This window comes from Ips typographus, linkage group LG12 (assembly GCF_016097725.1).
Source record: "Ips typographus isolate SLU linkage group LG12, UJ_Ityp_2.0, whole genome shotgun sequence".
Taxonomy (NCBI): Eukaryota; Metazoa; Arthropoda; class Insecta; order Coleoptera; family Curculionidae; genus Ips; species Ips typographus.
Genome location: NC_138433.1, coordinates 4,760,258 through 4,777,450, shown reverse-complemented (window position 1 = coordinate 4,777,450; position 17,193 = coordinate 4,760,258). Strand labels below are relative to the sequence as shown.

At 41.1% G+C, this 17,193-nt stretch overlaps 1 long non-coding RNA gene across 2 annotated transcripts; it reads right to left on the bottom strand.

Moving 5' to 3' along the window:
- Nucleotides 1-16,085: 16,085 nt before the first annotated feature.
- Nucleotides 16,086-17,193, bottom strand: LOC145736590 (uncharacterized). Of its 2 annotated transcripts, XR_014180031.1 has the most exons (3): nt 16,563-17,193; nt 16,268-16,510; nt 16,086-16,205 (listed from the first exon to the last, which is right to left on the bottom strand). It is a non-coding gene; the product is annotated as an uncharacterized LOC145736590 (long non-coding RNA). The 2 variants fall into 2 exon arrangements; XR_014180029.1 differs by having other exon boundaries at nt 16,268-17,186.

The window sequence follows — 17,193 nt, the reverse complement described above, 5'->3', positions numbered from 1 at the left end:
ACCCTATCACGATAAATTATGTTTCATCCCACGATTCTCATCAGATAATACCCAAGGTCCTGAATGTGCAAGAAAACTGTACGAGGGATGTACGGTACAAGAGTTAAGTCAATTCTGTCCAATGAACTGCCACACGTCAAGTTCACTAATAATTTCCGAAATAGCAGAAGAAACATACATTATTACCCACCCCGACCCTACAACGATTATCGAATGCGGCGAAACCAGTTCAACAATACCAAAAAATTACAGCCACCAGGGCTCAATTAAGATAAAACTGCCCTGTAATTGCAAACTGATAGCGCAAGGCAAAACTATCATTCCTCAGCGTTTTCCCTGTCCCGACGTCGTAACTCTCAAACCAATGGCTATCCACATTATCCCAGCGACATGGTCCAACCTACAGTCTTTCATACTTAACCCTAAAATAACAAATAATGTACCCACTTATAAAAACATAGAAGAATGTTTAAATACGAATTGGTCCCTGCAAATACCGCACTTGAATCTGACTAGCAACGAGAATCTAGTCAGGACAGTAATCGACCAAATTGACGAAATAAGCCAAGAGAATACTTATAGTGACAGATACGGTCTGCACAGTGACACAATATTCCTGGTGTGGAATATCATATTGTCAATTCTTGTGGTATATTTGATACAAAGTCAAAATAGAGTAATAGTAGCGTCAAATTTAGTAGCTGCCGCAAGAGCAGACAAAAAAGGGGAAGCATCCTCTGAATATCTACATGATGTATTCTTTTATACTACTTGTGCGTGCCTCCTTCTTTTCGTAATTATTATAGCACATAAACTTATAAAATACGTAGTAAACCGCAGGAAAAGCAGACGCCGTGGAAATTCGAAATCGCCTATAAAAGAAAAAGAAAGAATTGAAATGACTAAGATGGGCGAAAATAAAAGCTCTACAGAATCAAAAATTTTTACGCTCGAATTAAAAGAAAATAAAGAATTACGCTCACTGTCCCAAGGCGAAACAGTATTAGCCCAAATAGAGTGTACTAAAGTACGCAAGTAATTTTCCTTAGTAAGGGAAAAAGGAAAAAATGATACATGTATCTACAATTAATTCTTTTCTTATGCTACAAGCGGATGACAATCACTTTGTTATTTAAGTCATCGCGGTATGATCATATAAACTGCTGATGAATAAATATCATTGTTATTTCATTTCTAACTTGCACAATCCAGCATACGAGAATAATTAATAAAAAGCGCGCGCGAAGATTAATAATTATATAATGGTATATATATACAGGGTGGCGCAACGAAAACGAAACAGCGACGTTTTCAGCCACCCGGTATATTGTTTCGAAAAACGCTCGGACACGTCAATGTTATTTTCGAGGGGGAAACATTTTTAGACTATAAAGGGGTTCCTACCTGTCACACTCTGGTCAGGGCGGAATCCACCCCCAAAATCTTAAATGGAATGATAGGTCGAGTTACACATCATTTGATAGGTCTTTCGATTCTCTTTACAAAAATACCTGGTTTAAGGACTTTTACTTCAGCGGTTCTCAAACAACAGACTATTTAATTAATTTACACATTTTATTGGAAGAAATATTTTTTACCTCGCCGCAGCAAAAAAATGACCATTGCAAACCTTCTTTATGGTTCCACTAACAAAACAAAACAGTATCGTAAAAAAATATTTACAATTAGCAATCGTAATTTAAAAGAAGTTAATTACAAACGTAACTTAAACCTAGTCCAACAGATGCTGAAAATGTCCTCCATTAACTTCCATACAATAATACAGATTTTGTACAAATCGTTCACGCACGTTGGATAACATTTCAGGAGTTATCTGTTGGAATTCAAAAGTTATTCGTTGACGTAATTCTTCTAGTGAAGCTGGCTCGGTAGCGTAGATTTTACTTTTAATATGACCCCAAAGAAAGAAATCTAAAGGTGACAAATCTGGTGATCGTGCAGGCCATTCGATAGTGCCTCTCCGTCCAATCCAGCGACCAGGGTATACCTCGTTCAAATAATTGCGGACAGCCATTGCATAATGCGGAGGTGCTCCATCCTGCTGAAATATCACCTCATCTTCGACGTATTGAAGATTATTATCATTTGCAATGATATTTGTTAGTTCTGGATTGATACTTTCTTGCAATAGTCTAAGGTACATGTCCCCATCAAGATTGCCATCGATGAAAAATGGTCCAACAATATGGTTTCCGAAGACACCACACCAAACGTTTAATTTTTGTGGATATTGCGTATGTGTTTCGCGGTAAATTCGTGGATTGCTGTCAGACCAATAACGGCAGTTATGTCGGTTTACAGTGCCATTTAAGAAAAATGAATCCGAGAAACAAGTATTAAATACAAAATTCGGATTATTTGATGCTCTTTCACTTACTGTTTCACAGAACTCTAAGCGTCTGTCATAATCATCTTCATTGAGCTCCTGCACCAGCTTCCTCCGATCCTGTTTCCCTGAATTTTGCAATCAGTTCTAAAACATACTTCCTTTGCACATTTCTATTTTCTCCACGTTCGTTGAAGAGCTCAGCTGTCCGAAGAGCATTTTGGTTATTTAAAAAAAACAGCTCAACGATTTGGATTCTTTCTTGCAGGGTATAAACCATTTTTATTACTTTCTTTAAAAATCAAAATACAATAAGCAATACCTAAACTTCACTCAAAGTTTAACTGGTATCTGACTGAGAGGCTTTGTTACTCGTCGTCTATTTTTATTTGGATTTGAAATACCAACGATACTGTTTTGTTTTGTTAGTGGAACCATAAAGAAGGTTTGCAATGGTCATTTTTTTGCTGCGGCGAGGTAAAAAATATTTCTTCCAATAAAATGTGTAAATTAATAAAATAGTCTGTTGTTTGAGAACCGCTGAAGTAAAATTCCTTAAACCAGGTATTTTTGTAAAGAGAATCGAAAGACCTATCAAATGATGTGTAACTCGACCTATCATTCCATTTAAGATTTTGGGGGTGGATTCCGCCCTGACCAGAGTGTGACAGGTAGGAACCCCTTTATAGTCTAAAAATGTTTCCCCCTCGAAAATAACATTGACGTGTCCGAGCGTTTTTCGAAACAATATACCGGGTGGCTGAAAACGTCGCTGTTTCGTTTTCGTTGCGCCACCCTGTATAAATAAGGGGCAAATGAAAGAAAAGTATATTGGAAAAAAAATACACTACGAGCATATGCGGTAATTAAGTACCGTAGATAAAATATGGGGCGTTAAATTCCACGGGTTTACAATTTCAAAAATTATATGAGTTGCTAAATGTAATAAATAAACGGTTGAAAAATGTAACTTGAAGACTTTATAAAAGTCAAACGGGGCACGTAAGAAAAAGATTACAAAGTTTCAATATGAGGACGTTAACTGTTTTCACATGATATAATATGGGCAAGCAGCGCTTGATAAGCATATTACAAGTTTTCGAAGGCTTTACAATGTATCAAAATAAAACCAGTGGTAGGCAAATGGACAATTTATAATATAGGTTTATATCATATTTAAGAAAAACAAAGGGATTTATATTTTTTTTTTAGTGCATAACTTAACTAAGGCTATTATCAATATGCCTATATATTTTACGAGGGATTTTATGGTTATCACGGGAATGTTAGACATTAAGATTTTAATTAGCAGTAGGTAGTACTACGTTTTTTTTATTGCGTTTAACACTGACGGGAGTTACTACGCGAAGAAGCCAGAAGGAAACCACTACAAAATGAAGAGCGATCAAGGCTTTGGATCAGACTCGGTAAAAACTAATACACGCCACTGGAAATGGAAACGGAAATCAGCAAAAGCTAAAAGCAACGGGCACAGGAGACTGGAAACGCTGACGATGAAAAACCAACCAGGGAACGTCAGACCGCGACCACAGTTGAGTCGGTTTGTGATCGTGGCCGCGGTAGGAATAGACACACTAGGCCGTGGTGACCTGCCGCGGGGGATGATCCCAAATCGGCTCCCGTCAAGTTATATTGACGCATTGTGTCAATTAAGTTCGTTTCGATTGGTCCGTCCGCGCACCCCCGCGACTACGAGGACCACCAGCAGATACCTCTTCACCAGGTCTTGGTCGCCTACCATGCCCTACCGACTCGCCCAAACTCCTTGTGGGTTACCGCCCGCTCTTCCTCACGATGCTCGTCCGCTACCACGGTCACTCATCTTTCAAAAAACCTTCAGAGGTCAGAGAGATGTCGTTGCCAGCTTTGATTAGAAAGGATACGGCCTTAGAGGCACTCAGGCATAAACCAACGGAGCATAGCATAGTTTCGCACCATAGCCCGCTCGAGCTAGTGCGTGAATCAAATGTCCGCTGGATGCTCGTCTTCTTCCATGGTCACCCATCTTTTCCTTCCAGAAAGGATACGGCTTCAGAGGCACTCAGGCATGATAAATAAATAAATAAATAATATAATGAAATAATATACAAATAATAATATGATGAAATAATATACAAATATAATTCCTGAGGTGTATCCATGCGGTCACCTCAGCCCCATATAACTAGCAAATGGATACCCGCGGTGTACCCTTGTGGTCACCCCGATATTCAGTACCGTTCCGGCTCGTCACTAATTAGATCACGGACCACACACCATGGCAATCGTGAAAATACAGTTCTGGGAATTGTTCGACTTGCACGTCCAGAGCAGTAAACAGATATGTAGTTCCAGACCCCAGACACCGTCCAAATTGTCTTCAGAAGCAGTGTTTAGTGCAGTGAAGTGCCGCGAAAAGAAGATAGAATCCCCGAACAGACAATAGTGCGCTGAATATTAGTGAATCGCGAGTGAAAAGTCTCCCCCCTCAGTGTTAAAGCATAGAGACATTAAGTTTTTTTTTTACAAACTCTAGAGGTAAGAAAATAACAAAAACATTTATTTTTATTCCGATTGTTATATGTTTTCTTTTATAATTTTCTTTTTGGGATATGAAACGGGATATTTTTAATTTTAATTCTGTGAAAAACTAGGGGCTATACTTTGTTGATTAGTTTTTACAGGTAACTATGATAAATTTTGTTTGTGTTGTAATAAGGGGGAAAATCCATTAAGGATATTTTTATATTACCTCTTTGTTCTATATTAAGATTTGAAGAAAGAAACTAGAATTTGTGGTGTCAAATTTCTGTTATATTGCCACCATGATTAAAAATTTAAAAGTATAATTAATTTGATGTTATTTTGTTTAGAAGATTTGCATAGTGAACTTTCTTAATATTGTGAAAAGCTAGGGACTACCTTTTGTCGGCCGGAGGAATGTGTCACAAGTAGATTTTCGTTAATTACTTAGTCAGCAAATAATCGGCCACTGACCGAAACAAGTCGTCGACCACTTGGGTTGCAAAATAAGCAATCGAACCTTTTAGAACGGAAGCTAGCTAAGGTGTTGTAATCGCCGGTCAGCAATAAGTCATCAATTGTTCGGACAATGATCCAAGTGCTTAGACAAGCAATTAAGAAATTGAACTGACTAAGGGATCGCAATACCTTACAATAAATAGCCGAGAAATTGGGAAAGAAAAGTTAGTTAGAAATTATCCGCGAAACTAAACGGTTCGGTCGCGAAAGTTAAGGGAACTCTACCTTGACACTTACCCTCGTCCAAAATGGTTTGTGCATTTATTATCATGTAAGTACGAACTTGTAATTTATAAATAAGCCAACTTGTGTCTGACAATGTGTATAAAATCAGTCTTCAACTTAGTTTCTCTCTATGAATAAACGTTGTTGTTTTTGTTATCCAATCTTTGAGTTTAACTTGACTACGACCCCAGCCTACACGTCCCCGCGTTACGGCTAAAAATTAGATCGTGACAATATTATGTTTTGTGTTTCTTTTTTCCCTTTGTTTAGTGGTTCTGGGATTTTCGACTTTGTTTACCTGTACCGTAATTTACTAGTTGAGTATGACGGATTGTAGATGCCCAAGGACTTTACCGTTCCGCCCAGACAGGCGTCAACCGGCCCGCTTGCCCGCCCGGTATTGGACCGGTACCAGAAGCGTTTACAAAACGCAAAAAGAACAAGGGCCGTGAAGATCCTGGTTCGGGAGGCCAAGCTGTTAACCGCCGCGAACTAGCGGGTACCTACCCGTCCCGCACCGGCCAGGAAACAGGCACCCAAGAGGAGGCGCCATCCCGGACACCCCACCGCACAAACCAGTCCCGGACGAGGTTCCAGAAAGAGACGAACCAACGTCCGCCCCAACGGCATTAGGGGACTTTATTCAGGGTTATCCAAACCCTGACCATTGGGAACCGTGGGTGGTCTAGTCCCTACGGGCTTTAAGACCACCGGGCGAGGGGGGCCGAGTTCGCCGTAAACTGCCCGTCTCCGGCGGCGGTTGGGTCCGCGTGACCCTACCAAAACTGTAGTTGTTATTTCTTTTTTTTTTTCTCCCTCGTTTTTTTCCTTTACTGTGTACAATATAGAGAATGCCGCCGTTTTTAGTTAATTTTGTTATTGCCGTTAGAATGTTGTTTTAAAACCGACGAATAAAGTTTGTTTTGGTACCGATTCGCCTCGCTTTTGTGAAAACAAGCTCATGGGGTATTACGGGGAATTATATTATATTGTTCGCAGGTAATTGTCATGTCTAGCACCGCCGAGCAATTGGCCCAGGAATTGGCCTAGGTCCTGGCTTGCCTAGTGATCTGAAGCCAGCCGTAGAGAGGAGAGGATCCGATGAGGGCTATACCGGACCAACCTATTGGCCCGGTGCCGTTCACGTTGCTCCGCCATGAGTGGACTAGGCTGAGTCGGGCCACTCTATACATCCCGGTGGGGCCAGAGACGTGTTGGCGATGTGGGGATAATGGGCACAGCCGGCGGAAATGCCCAACCCGAGCCGCCGCCGTACTGTTTTGCTCCGGTTGTGGGAGACTGGGAGTCCTCTTCCGTAACTGCACCTGCTCACCACCTCCGCCTCCAACCCTACTGTTGACACCGGCTCAGTTCAGAGCGGCTGAGCCGTACCTGCTCCGAATTCGAGATGCCGACGCTGGCGGAAATTCAGCGTTGGCGTGCCGTTGTACTTTTTGTAAATAGATATTTTTTACCGTTATTTAGGGCTTAGGACGTCGCATTATTTTAGTTTTCCGCATTGTTTTAGTGTTTCACGTTGTTTTAGTATTCCGCATTGTTTTGTTTTTTTTTTCCGCATTGTTCTAGTTGTATTTTGAATAAAAGTTGTTTTAAGGGAGGCCGGGGTACTTTTATTCTTTAGCATAAAAAAAAGCGATCAAGTAACTTTTTTTTTTTCCGAAAGAAGGAGGGGTGTGTAACGAAGTTTTTAGATTCGTTACTAATATTTCACCAAGCGGGTGAAACTGTGTGCTGTAAAATATTGTAAGGCGCTTCCATGTACGGTTCAACGAAATTATGGAGGGGGTAAGCCTCGGGCGACGAGCCGATCGAAACAGTGGCGCTCCTGCGATGAGTGGCGGCGGCCCCACTATCGACGCGTCATTATATTGGGGGCCCTGAGAATAGTATAAATGTGACCCCGGTCTCGTACCGCATTCGCAAGACTCACTCCGAAAACCGCTTCGTACCGTACCGTCCGTCCGTAACCGTAAGTACCGTGGCTTGGTGGCGTAGTGTCGCCGGGCGTTCACGTCATGTAGGCGCATGTCGCATGATGCTCCTTTACCTTATGTTCTGGCGTATGGTCGGAACATGTCCGACACCCTTCTTTCCCCCCTGTTGGCGTAGAGTCGCAGGGATACCTGGTCGAGTTGGCGTAGTTCGCATGACGTCACTCCATCGCAACACGTTTTGGCGATGGTCGAACGTGGTCCTGTCCCGAACCAAGTATGGCGTAGTGTCGTACGTACGTTCGTTCTTTGGGTCCTGGCGTAGTGTCGGAGCCCGTCTTTTTTTCTCTCTTATGGTTTTAGGTTAGACTGCACCGTACCGTAGGTTAAGTACGCGTTCGCTAGGTTAAGACCGGAAGTTTATGATTAAGGGGTACTTTTTAAGTTTCTTGCTTCGTGCGTAGTTTTAAGTTGGTTTTAAGTTTCACCATATGTTTTCTTTAGTTTGTATGATACGTGGTTATGTCCCGAATAAAGAGAATTGATTTGTTAGCAGTTTGTTTCACTCATCCTTACGGAACTCACAAACCCAGAAACTTCGTTCTCCACTGTTTAAAAGCGGCCCGAAGGCAATCGTGTTCCTACTGGCACGTAACAACTCAGTAGGTGGCGCCCGAGTTTAGAGCTGTTGAATAGAACCATTTGAAACAGCTAGTGCTAAAGCTGAGTGACATAAAGGAGAGAGTGGATCAAATGACGCGCACTACGACTCTGCTTTCCGTATTAGTTGCGTTAAATAATGAGAACCAAATAGTCAGGAGCGGACTAGGAAATGCAAGAAATTTTCCACGCAGAGATTGGAATCCAAATGGAAATCGAGATTATTATAACAGTAATAACATGGTGAGAAATTTTGCAAGTCCCAGAAATTTGGACAATAACAATTCGAACAGGAATTTTTCCTATTATCATCGAAATTTTAGAAAAAACAACAACGTAAACAGCGAATTAAATAATAGAGGTCAACGACTGTATCATCAAAATCGGAATGCCCAAGCCCAAGGGAATAAACCAATACAAAACTCCGAACCAGGTAAACAGGACGGCCTACCGGAACCAGAGTAATAATTACTTACCTAACACGAAAACACACGATGGACGCATTAAACGCAATTGTAAAAGAGTAGGACATGCGTCATGCAATTGGAATGTGAACAGTTCCAAAAATAATTCACTAAATCGACAAAACCCAAACGAAAGAGGGCAATTTCGTCAATAGGATGCCCTAACGAGATTGTCCACCTATCATCAAAGGGTTTTAAGGGTTATTGTATTTTATACGTGCATTTAAAAGTAAATACTCAAAATAATGTGGGTGTGGTCCTTGACAATAGTGCTTGTAGAAATATTGTGGATTTAAATTATATTAATAACATGTAACCTTTGGAAAATGATGTTGTAATTACGGCAGCCAGTTACTCTCTTATGCCTATTGGAAATTCACAAGTGATTATTGAAATTAGTAATAAAGAGATATGTGTTGAAGGTGGCATTCACCCATGCAATTTTCTTAAACAACTCAATTGTATTTTGAGGAATAATATGGTCCGAAAATTTATCAGATTAGCTTTTTGTTAGTGAGAAAATTTGTAGTCAGGGCAAAGTGTTGGGGTGAAGCATTTATACCTATTTTTCAGAGTGTACAGGCTTTTGATCGGGCTTTTTTGAATTCATTTTGGGATGCAACTAAACAGTTGCATATTCGATTAAAAATTGAAGGTGGTCGTTTTGAAAAAGGCCCGTATGTAGAACATTTTACAAAGTTTGTGGCTATGGCACGACACTTTCAGCCACCTATTACAGAACCAATGCTGATCGGGTTGATTGCTAGACATTTTCCGCCAACAATTGCAACTACGTTGGTAGGAGTAATTGTTTTTTCGGATGCAATATCTCGTTCGCAGCAGGCCGACTATTATAATAGAACAGGAGACAGTGGTGGTTCTTTTCGAGGGGGTGTTAATAACTTTACCGATCATAAAAAGTACCCACATTAAATGTTTCGGAAAGTAGTGAAAATTTTGTCTCGGAAAACGAGAACTTGCACCACTTTTAGGTTCTGAGGCTGTAGTGCATAAAAAACCGGTCAGAACCTTTGTTATAAATCATAGTAATAGTTATCCGGTCGAAGAATTACTAAAGTGGTTATTTTGAACATGGTTATCGATCAAAAAAGACCTCCGGTTATTTCTGTTAATATGTATAATTTCAATTTCCCGGCTTTGATCGATACAGGGTCGGAATGTACTTGTTTGTCGGGGGATGTATATAACCAGTTATCGGGACATTACGATAAAATTCCGGTGTTTCCGGTTTCCGGTGTTAGAATCACCGGAGCATTTAAAACCAAAGAACGTAGAGTTACGCATCAACTTTTGTTGTCTTTTAGTGTGGAAAGTGGAAAAGTCTTTGCGCACGAATTTCTGTTGATAACAGATCTAATTTTTCCCGTAATTTTAGGAATTGATTTTTTGAGATCAGTCAAGGCACAGAATTTAATTTGGGTGAAAGTAGGTTGTTTTTTCATGGACAGCGGGGAGTAGTTGAAGTAAATGAAATTACAAACTTCCATGAGTATAAAGTACCGGCAGAAGGGTTAAATTTGCGAACAGTTTCAGTTAAGCAAGATATTCATAGGTTGATCGAAAGGGCGTCCAAATCTTTTGATGTTGTTTTTGTTGATAATTTGTCGAGATTAAATGCGGCACAAAAAAAGGATTTGACGCGACTTTTGAATAAACACAGCAAAATATTTTCAGATGTTCCTGGGTTGACCCACTTATACGAACATAAAATAAAACACCTTTTAAAATTAAACAGTACCCTATACCTATAGCTTATAAAAATGCCAATTTCTTATGAAATAAAAAAATGGAAGACTGGGGAGTGATTGAATGAGCCTCAACACATTATACAGGGTGGTCCAGTTTTAAATGTCAATAATCCACTATCCGATAGTGCATCAAAAAATAAGTTGACATACATTTATTTAGTTTTAATTTAGTTTAAAAATTCGTTTTTTTGTTATAACTGTCAGACCGTTGGAGCAATGTTGATCAAGTACTTATGAAATAAATGCTCATTATGTGATGTGAATGACGTTTTGTCAAACTTGTTCAGTGGCGTAGATACAGGGAGATGGTGTTCACTTTCCCCCTCTATTTTCTACGCTGACTGGATATTTCACAAAAATTACAGTTTTTTAACTTCCGTCTTCAATTTAAAGAAAGATGTATCTCATGTAAAATTTTGAATCAAAATTTCTTTTACGAGATAACTGAGTTATTACGTTTTAAAACCCAAGAAAAGTGGGATATCCGGGCAGAAAAAAATTGTAAAATTTCATTTTATAAAAATAAATCAGCAAGAAGTTTCTCTCAACCTATTTTTTGAGGATTCTCCTTCAAAAAATAAGTTGACATGTTTTTTGTCATTGTGTAACGAAGTGAAGCCCTACTATCGACGCGTCATTATAGTGGAGGCCCTGAGAATAGTACCGTCCGTCCGTAAGTCCGTAGTGTCGCCGGGCGTTCCCGTCATGTAGGCTCCTTTACCATATGTTCTGGCGTATGGTCGGAACATGTCCGGCACCCTTCTTTCCCCCCTGTTGGCGTAGAGTCGAAGGGATACCTGGTCGTGTTGGCGTAGTTCGCATGACGTCCCTCCACCACAACACGTTTTGGAGTATGGTCGAACGTGGTCCTGTCCCGAACCAAGTATGGCGTAGTGTCGTACGGACCTTCGTCCTTTGGGTCCTGGCGTAGTGTCGGAGCCCGTCTCTTGTTCTCTCTTATGGTAGTTCTCATCAAAGCGAGACGGCCGCAGAACATTACCGCGTTAGGTTTAGGTTAGACTGCACCTGTGTTACGGGTTTTTTTTTTGGCAAAAGGTTTGTTTTCTTTGATTTTGGGGGGGGTACTTACATTTTGCTATTCTACTGCAATTTACAGTAGGCCGTCTGTCACAAATTACCTTTTTTTTAACTAATTCACACACTATCTGAGCAAGTAAGCAAAATGTTTCACTTCTTCTAAAGTAATCTAACATTAAAGATAGTAATATCATAAAACTTTAATTTCAATAAATAAATACATGTAAACATTCTCTGGTTTGACATTGACATGATGGTTCAGCGACGGTTGACTGTATTGATTGATGTATTGATTTTGTGGTTTTGTATTCTGTCATATTTAGTGTTCAAATTAACGACCAATGGTAAAATAGTTTTATTACAGGTGTCTATTTTGACCAATTGCAGCTTAACTTAAGAATGGTCTAGAATCTAGTTTAGGCAAACTGCCATTTTCTTTTTGGGTTTTGATTCCACATGGTGGACATTAACCATTAACGCTTGAGCGGATTTTTCAAATCAAAGTAGGTTCATCAGTCTTTAAAAATATTATAGAATTAAGTTTCTGAAATACCTTCTTGGGGATTTAAAGAAAAGACTTTGGTAAATTCCTATTTTGTATTACCAGGAAAAGCCCATCAACAACTCGAGTAAGTTTAAGTTGCAATTGTGCTTATAAATACTCACTTAATGTAGGGTGCTATTGTCAATCCTAGGGTGCTTGACGGTCATTGTAACTAGAACATGTTTTCTAGGCTTTTTCCTTTCCCACTTTTACCTCCGGTGCACCACAAGGAAAACAGCACTTGACACAATCGATCACCAACTCAACGAACACCAGCACATACACTTGCAATCAGCCCCTGTTGAGAGTTTGAGCTGTCCTGATTAATTGACACATTAGGCCTGCCTGTGCAGCATTAACTGAAGTGTCCAGGGAGTATTAGCAATCTTGAAATAAGGTCAGTCTAGTCATAAGCAGATCTGCAGGCTGCAAACACAGTTTCCTGGTCTCTGATGCACCATTGAGCACAAGCAGTCGATATATAGTAGTAGTAAGGAACTTTGACATCTTCCATTACCAGTGAGAGTGTGCTTACTAAGATTTTTGGGTTTGTAAGCTCACACTAAATGCATTTAGTTGGGGTCCAGTGCTGCTTGAAAGCACAAGTTTGTCTAATTTGATCTAAAATATTTGATTGAAGGTTACCTTTTTCTTTTGCCAACCTTCTGTGAACACAATCTAACACCTATCCAGACTTGTACCGTAGTTAAGGTTCCGTATTCCCAAATACCCAACTTTGAGTCCATCATTAAAATAACCATTTAATCTCCCTTTTTGTAAACTGATTTGATTACAAATAGCATACACAACATCTGGTACATATTGCTGTGCTTTTAAACTTGACATTTTAAGGTTAGGTTCTGAATTGTCACTCAGTACATTAACCGTATACTTTTGATTTTTGACAGTCGTTAATTTTGTTTTTAAATAAAGAAGAGGCCTTTGCAATAAAACGGGGTACTTGGTGGTATTATTTAAGATTTGTATTTTGCATTACTGATATTTCGTCTAGCGTTTGGGGATTTCCCGCTTTAGCGTTCGTTTACTGCTCTTCTCAAGCCCATTGAAATTTAGCTTGTTAACCTACACCACTCTCCGTGAGTAGTTAGCCTGGGGCATTCACCGAGTGGCTTGAAGAGGTCCCGTGACCACCCAATCTTGTTTTGTAAAATAGAATCTTTCGGTTAGTATTTTCCATCAAGCAAATTCTATTGTTACACCTGATAAGTACGCGTTCGCCGGGTTAAGACCGGAAGTTTATGATTAAGGGGTACTTCCTAAGTTTCATGCAGTTTGACGTCTATTTTTAGTTTTACCGTATGTTTTTTTCCTTTGTTTAGTGGTTCTGGGATTGACGACTTTGTTTACCTGTACCGTAATTTACCAGTATAGTATGACTGATTGTAGATGCCCAAGGACTTTACCGTTCCGCCCAGGCAGGCGTCAACCGGCCCGCTTGCCTACCCCGGTAAAGGGGGCCGTGAAAATACTGGTCCGGGAGGTCAAACTATTGACCGCCGCCTATCAGCGGGTACCCACCCGCCCTGCACCGGCAAAGATACAGGAACCCAAGACGCCCTATCCAGAAGGGTCTCCAATCCGCTGGCCGTCCCCAATACCACGGATGCTGTCACCAATCCCGGACACCCCACCATGCGAATCCGTCCCGGACGAGGTGATACCGGCTGACACTGTCCCAGAAAAGGATGAAACAACGCCCGCCTCAATAGCACTAGGGGACTTTATTCAGGGTTACCCAAACCCTGACTATTGGGAACCGTGAGTTGTCGAGGCCCTACAGGCGTTAAGACCGGCGGGCGTGGGGGGCCGCGTTCGCCTTAAACTGCCCGTCGCCGGCGGCGGTTGGGTCCGCGTGACCCTACCGAAACCATGATCGTTTTTTGTTTTTTTCTTTCCTCTTTTCTTTTATTTAGTATGTAAGATTTGGGGAGTGAAGCAGTTTGGTTTTCTTATTTTCGTTGAAATAATGTATTGTACCGAACCGTCAAATAAAATTTACTTTTGGACCGATTCGCCTCGATTTTGTGAAAACAAGCTCATGGGGTATTACGGGGAATTATATTATATTGTTCGCAGGTAACCGTCATATCTAGCCCCGCCAAAGAATTGGCCCAAGAATTGGCCGAGGTCCTCGCCGTCGCCTTTCCTGGTGATCTGAAGCCAGCCATAGAGGGAGAAGATGGACAAACTGAGGGCTATACCGGACAAACCTATTGGCCCGGTGCCGTTCACATTGCTCCGCCATGAGTGGATTAGGCTGAGTCGGACCACGCTATACATCCCGGTGGGGCCGGAGACGTGTTGGCGATGTGGGGAGAATGGGCACAGCCGGCGGAAATGCTCAACCCGAGCCGCCGCCGTACTGTTTTTCTCCGGTTGTGGGAGACTAGGAGAGTCCTCTCCCGTGACTGCACCTGCTCACCACCTCCGCTTCCAACCCGGCTATCGACACCGGCTCAGTTCAGACCGGCTAAACCGTTCCGCGTTGTTTTAGTTTTCCGCATTATTCTAATTGTGTTTTGAATAAAAGTTGTTTTAAGGGAGGCCGGGGTCCTTTTATTCTTTAGCATAAAAAAAAGCGAACAAGTTACTTTTTTTTCGAAAGAAGGAGGGGTGTGTAACGAAGTTTTTAGATTTGTTACTAACATTTCAACAAGCGGGTGAAACTGTGTCCTGTAAAATATTGTAAATACGCTTCCGTGTACGGTTTAACCAAATTATGGAGGGGGTAAGCCTCGGGCGACGATCCGATCGAAACTGCTGCCGGCGGCGCTCCTGCGATGAGTGGCGGCTGCCCCCCTATCGACGCGTCATTATAGTGGAGGCCCTGAGAATAGTACCGTCCGTCCGTAAGTCCGTAGTGTCGCCGGGCGTTCTCGTCATGTAGGCTCCTTTACCATATCCTCTCTACGTAAAAAAGTCAAAGATAACGACTTGATCATAACTAAAGCTGACAAAGGCAATTGTGTCGTTGTTTTGAACAAGGTCTTGGACTTTCTTGACTCTGGTTCTTTTAAAATTTTAAATAGTTCCCCCCTTGAAAAATTCCTTGTCAAATTTAATTCTACCATCAATAAAACCCTGACGGCTCTGTCCCCTTTAGGCTTTAGCAAGTTCAAACTTACACCAATAAATCCCGCTATTCCTAAACTATATGGTCTACCTAAAATTCACAAAGCTAATGTTCCCATTAGACCTGTAGTCTCCTTTTGCAACTCTCCTTGCCACCGCCTTTCTTCCTGGCTAAACGATACGATCCTGGAAATCACAAACTTTAGAAGCCATTACTCTATTAAAAATTCCACTGAACTTTGCCTCCAGTTAAAAAATCTCTCTATTCCTACATCTGCCATCATGGTCTCCTTCGACGTTTCAAATCTTTTTCCTAGTATCCCTCCTCTTGATTGTATTTCTTTGGTTCGGCGATTGTTGTCTGACTGCGTTGACTTTGACTCTTCCCAGGTTGGGGATTCGGTGACTCTGGTTTCCTTGGTTTTAGAACAAAACTTTTTCCAATTCAATGGCAATTACTACTCCCAGACTGCGGGATTGGCAATGGGTTCATGTCTCTCGCCTCTGTTGGCTGAGGTTTTTATGTCAAGTATTGAACAGTCAAGGTAGTCCTACCCTGCCTTCCAAAAAATTTTATTCTTCAAACGCTATGTAGACGACATCTTCTGCATTTTTGATGGCACTGTGGACGAGCTCCGTAGCTTTTTTGCATTTATAAATGACTTACACCCGTCAATCACTTTCACCATGGAGCTAGAGTCATCTAAGACCTTACCTTTCCTGGACATCTTACTATCCAGATTTGATGACCATGTCGAATTCTCCATTTACCATAAACCTACCACTACGGATTGCCTGATACCCTTCAATTCTAACCATCCATTCAACCATAGGGTTGCGGCTTTGAATTCTTTTTTCCATCGTTTGTTCAACATACCAATGTCACAACATAATTTTTATATTGAATTGTCATGGATTAAAACTGTTGCCCTTAATAATAATTTTCCAGAGTTTTTAGTAAATAAAATTTATTTCCGCCATTTTAACAAATACATTAATAAAAATTTAATCATGGATGACCGTACGGAGGATACGCGGTTCTTCTCCATGCCATTTTTTGGTCCGATTTCCCTTCAATTAAAAAATCTCTTTAGGTCTCATAACATCAATATTTGTTTTAAAGTCCAACATACCTCCCGCCATTTCCTGTCCCACTCCAAAGATCCAACCCCACAACTTCACAGATCTGCTGTCTATAAACTTTCTTGCTGTACCCCTCAATGCAGTGCTTTTTACATTGGCCAGACAGGCAGAAAGTTTTCTGCTCGCCTCCATGAACACACAAGAGAGGCGGATAGGTTCCGCAATAACCCAAACCTTGCTTCTGACAGCATAAAGTCCAACTTCGCTAGGCATCTTCGTCTGAACAACCACTCCTTTAACATTGAGCAGGGTTTTAAGGTTTTACACTTCTGCGAAAAAGGAAACCTTCTCAACCTCCTGGAGGTTCTAGAAATTAGCGGCGCCTCTCGTGCGGGCGATGGTACTTGCTTGAACGATCAACTTAACCACAACTCTACAGCATTCTTCAGATCCCTGAATTTTTAACACTTTTTCAACCCCCAACCACTTTTTCAGCTTTCCTTTCCCTCAAAAAAATGTCCCTTACAACACCTTTTACGTTTCCCGATAGCCCTTTCTTGTTTCTCTCTTGTATCAACCCACACACGCAACAACACTCCTTACACTTTAATTACATTTGGTTTCATTAGATAATTAACATTAACTTCTTTCTTTATTTGTTTATTTGTTTGATTTTGTCTCCTCCCACATCTGACATGATCGACGGTTGACAACTGGCGTCGTCGCTTGTCGGTTGTTCACTTTACATTGTTGCCGTTGTCACCTCCATTGCGACGTTGTCTTGATGGAACGTTCGTTTAGCGCCACCTACGCGTCTTAATTTAACTGATCGAAGTTTGACGAAATGTTCCCCCGCTTTGAAATAACGACGTCATTGCGGCCATTTTGTCTATTCTAGAACTTTATCGCTCACTTTGCTCCCGGCAGTCCTGCAGTTAGACATTCCTTGCCGGTTTGATAATGTCGACCTTTGCGA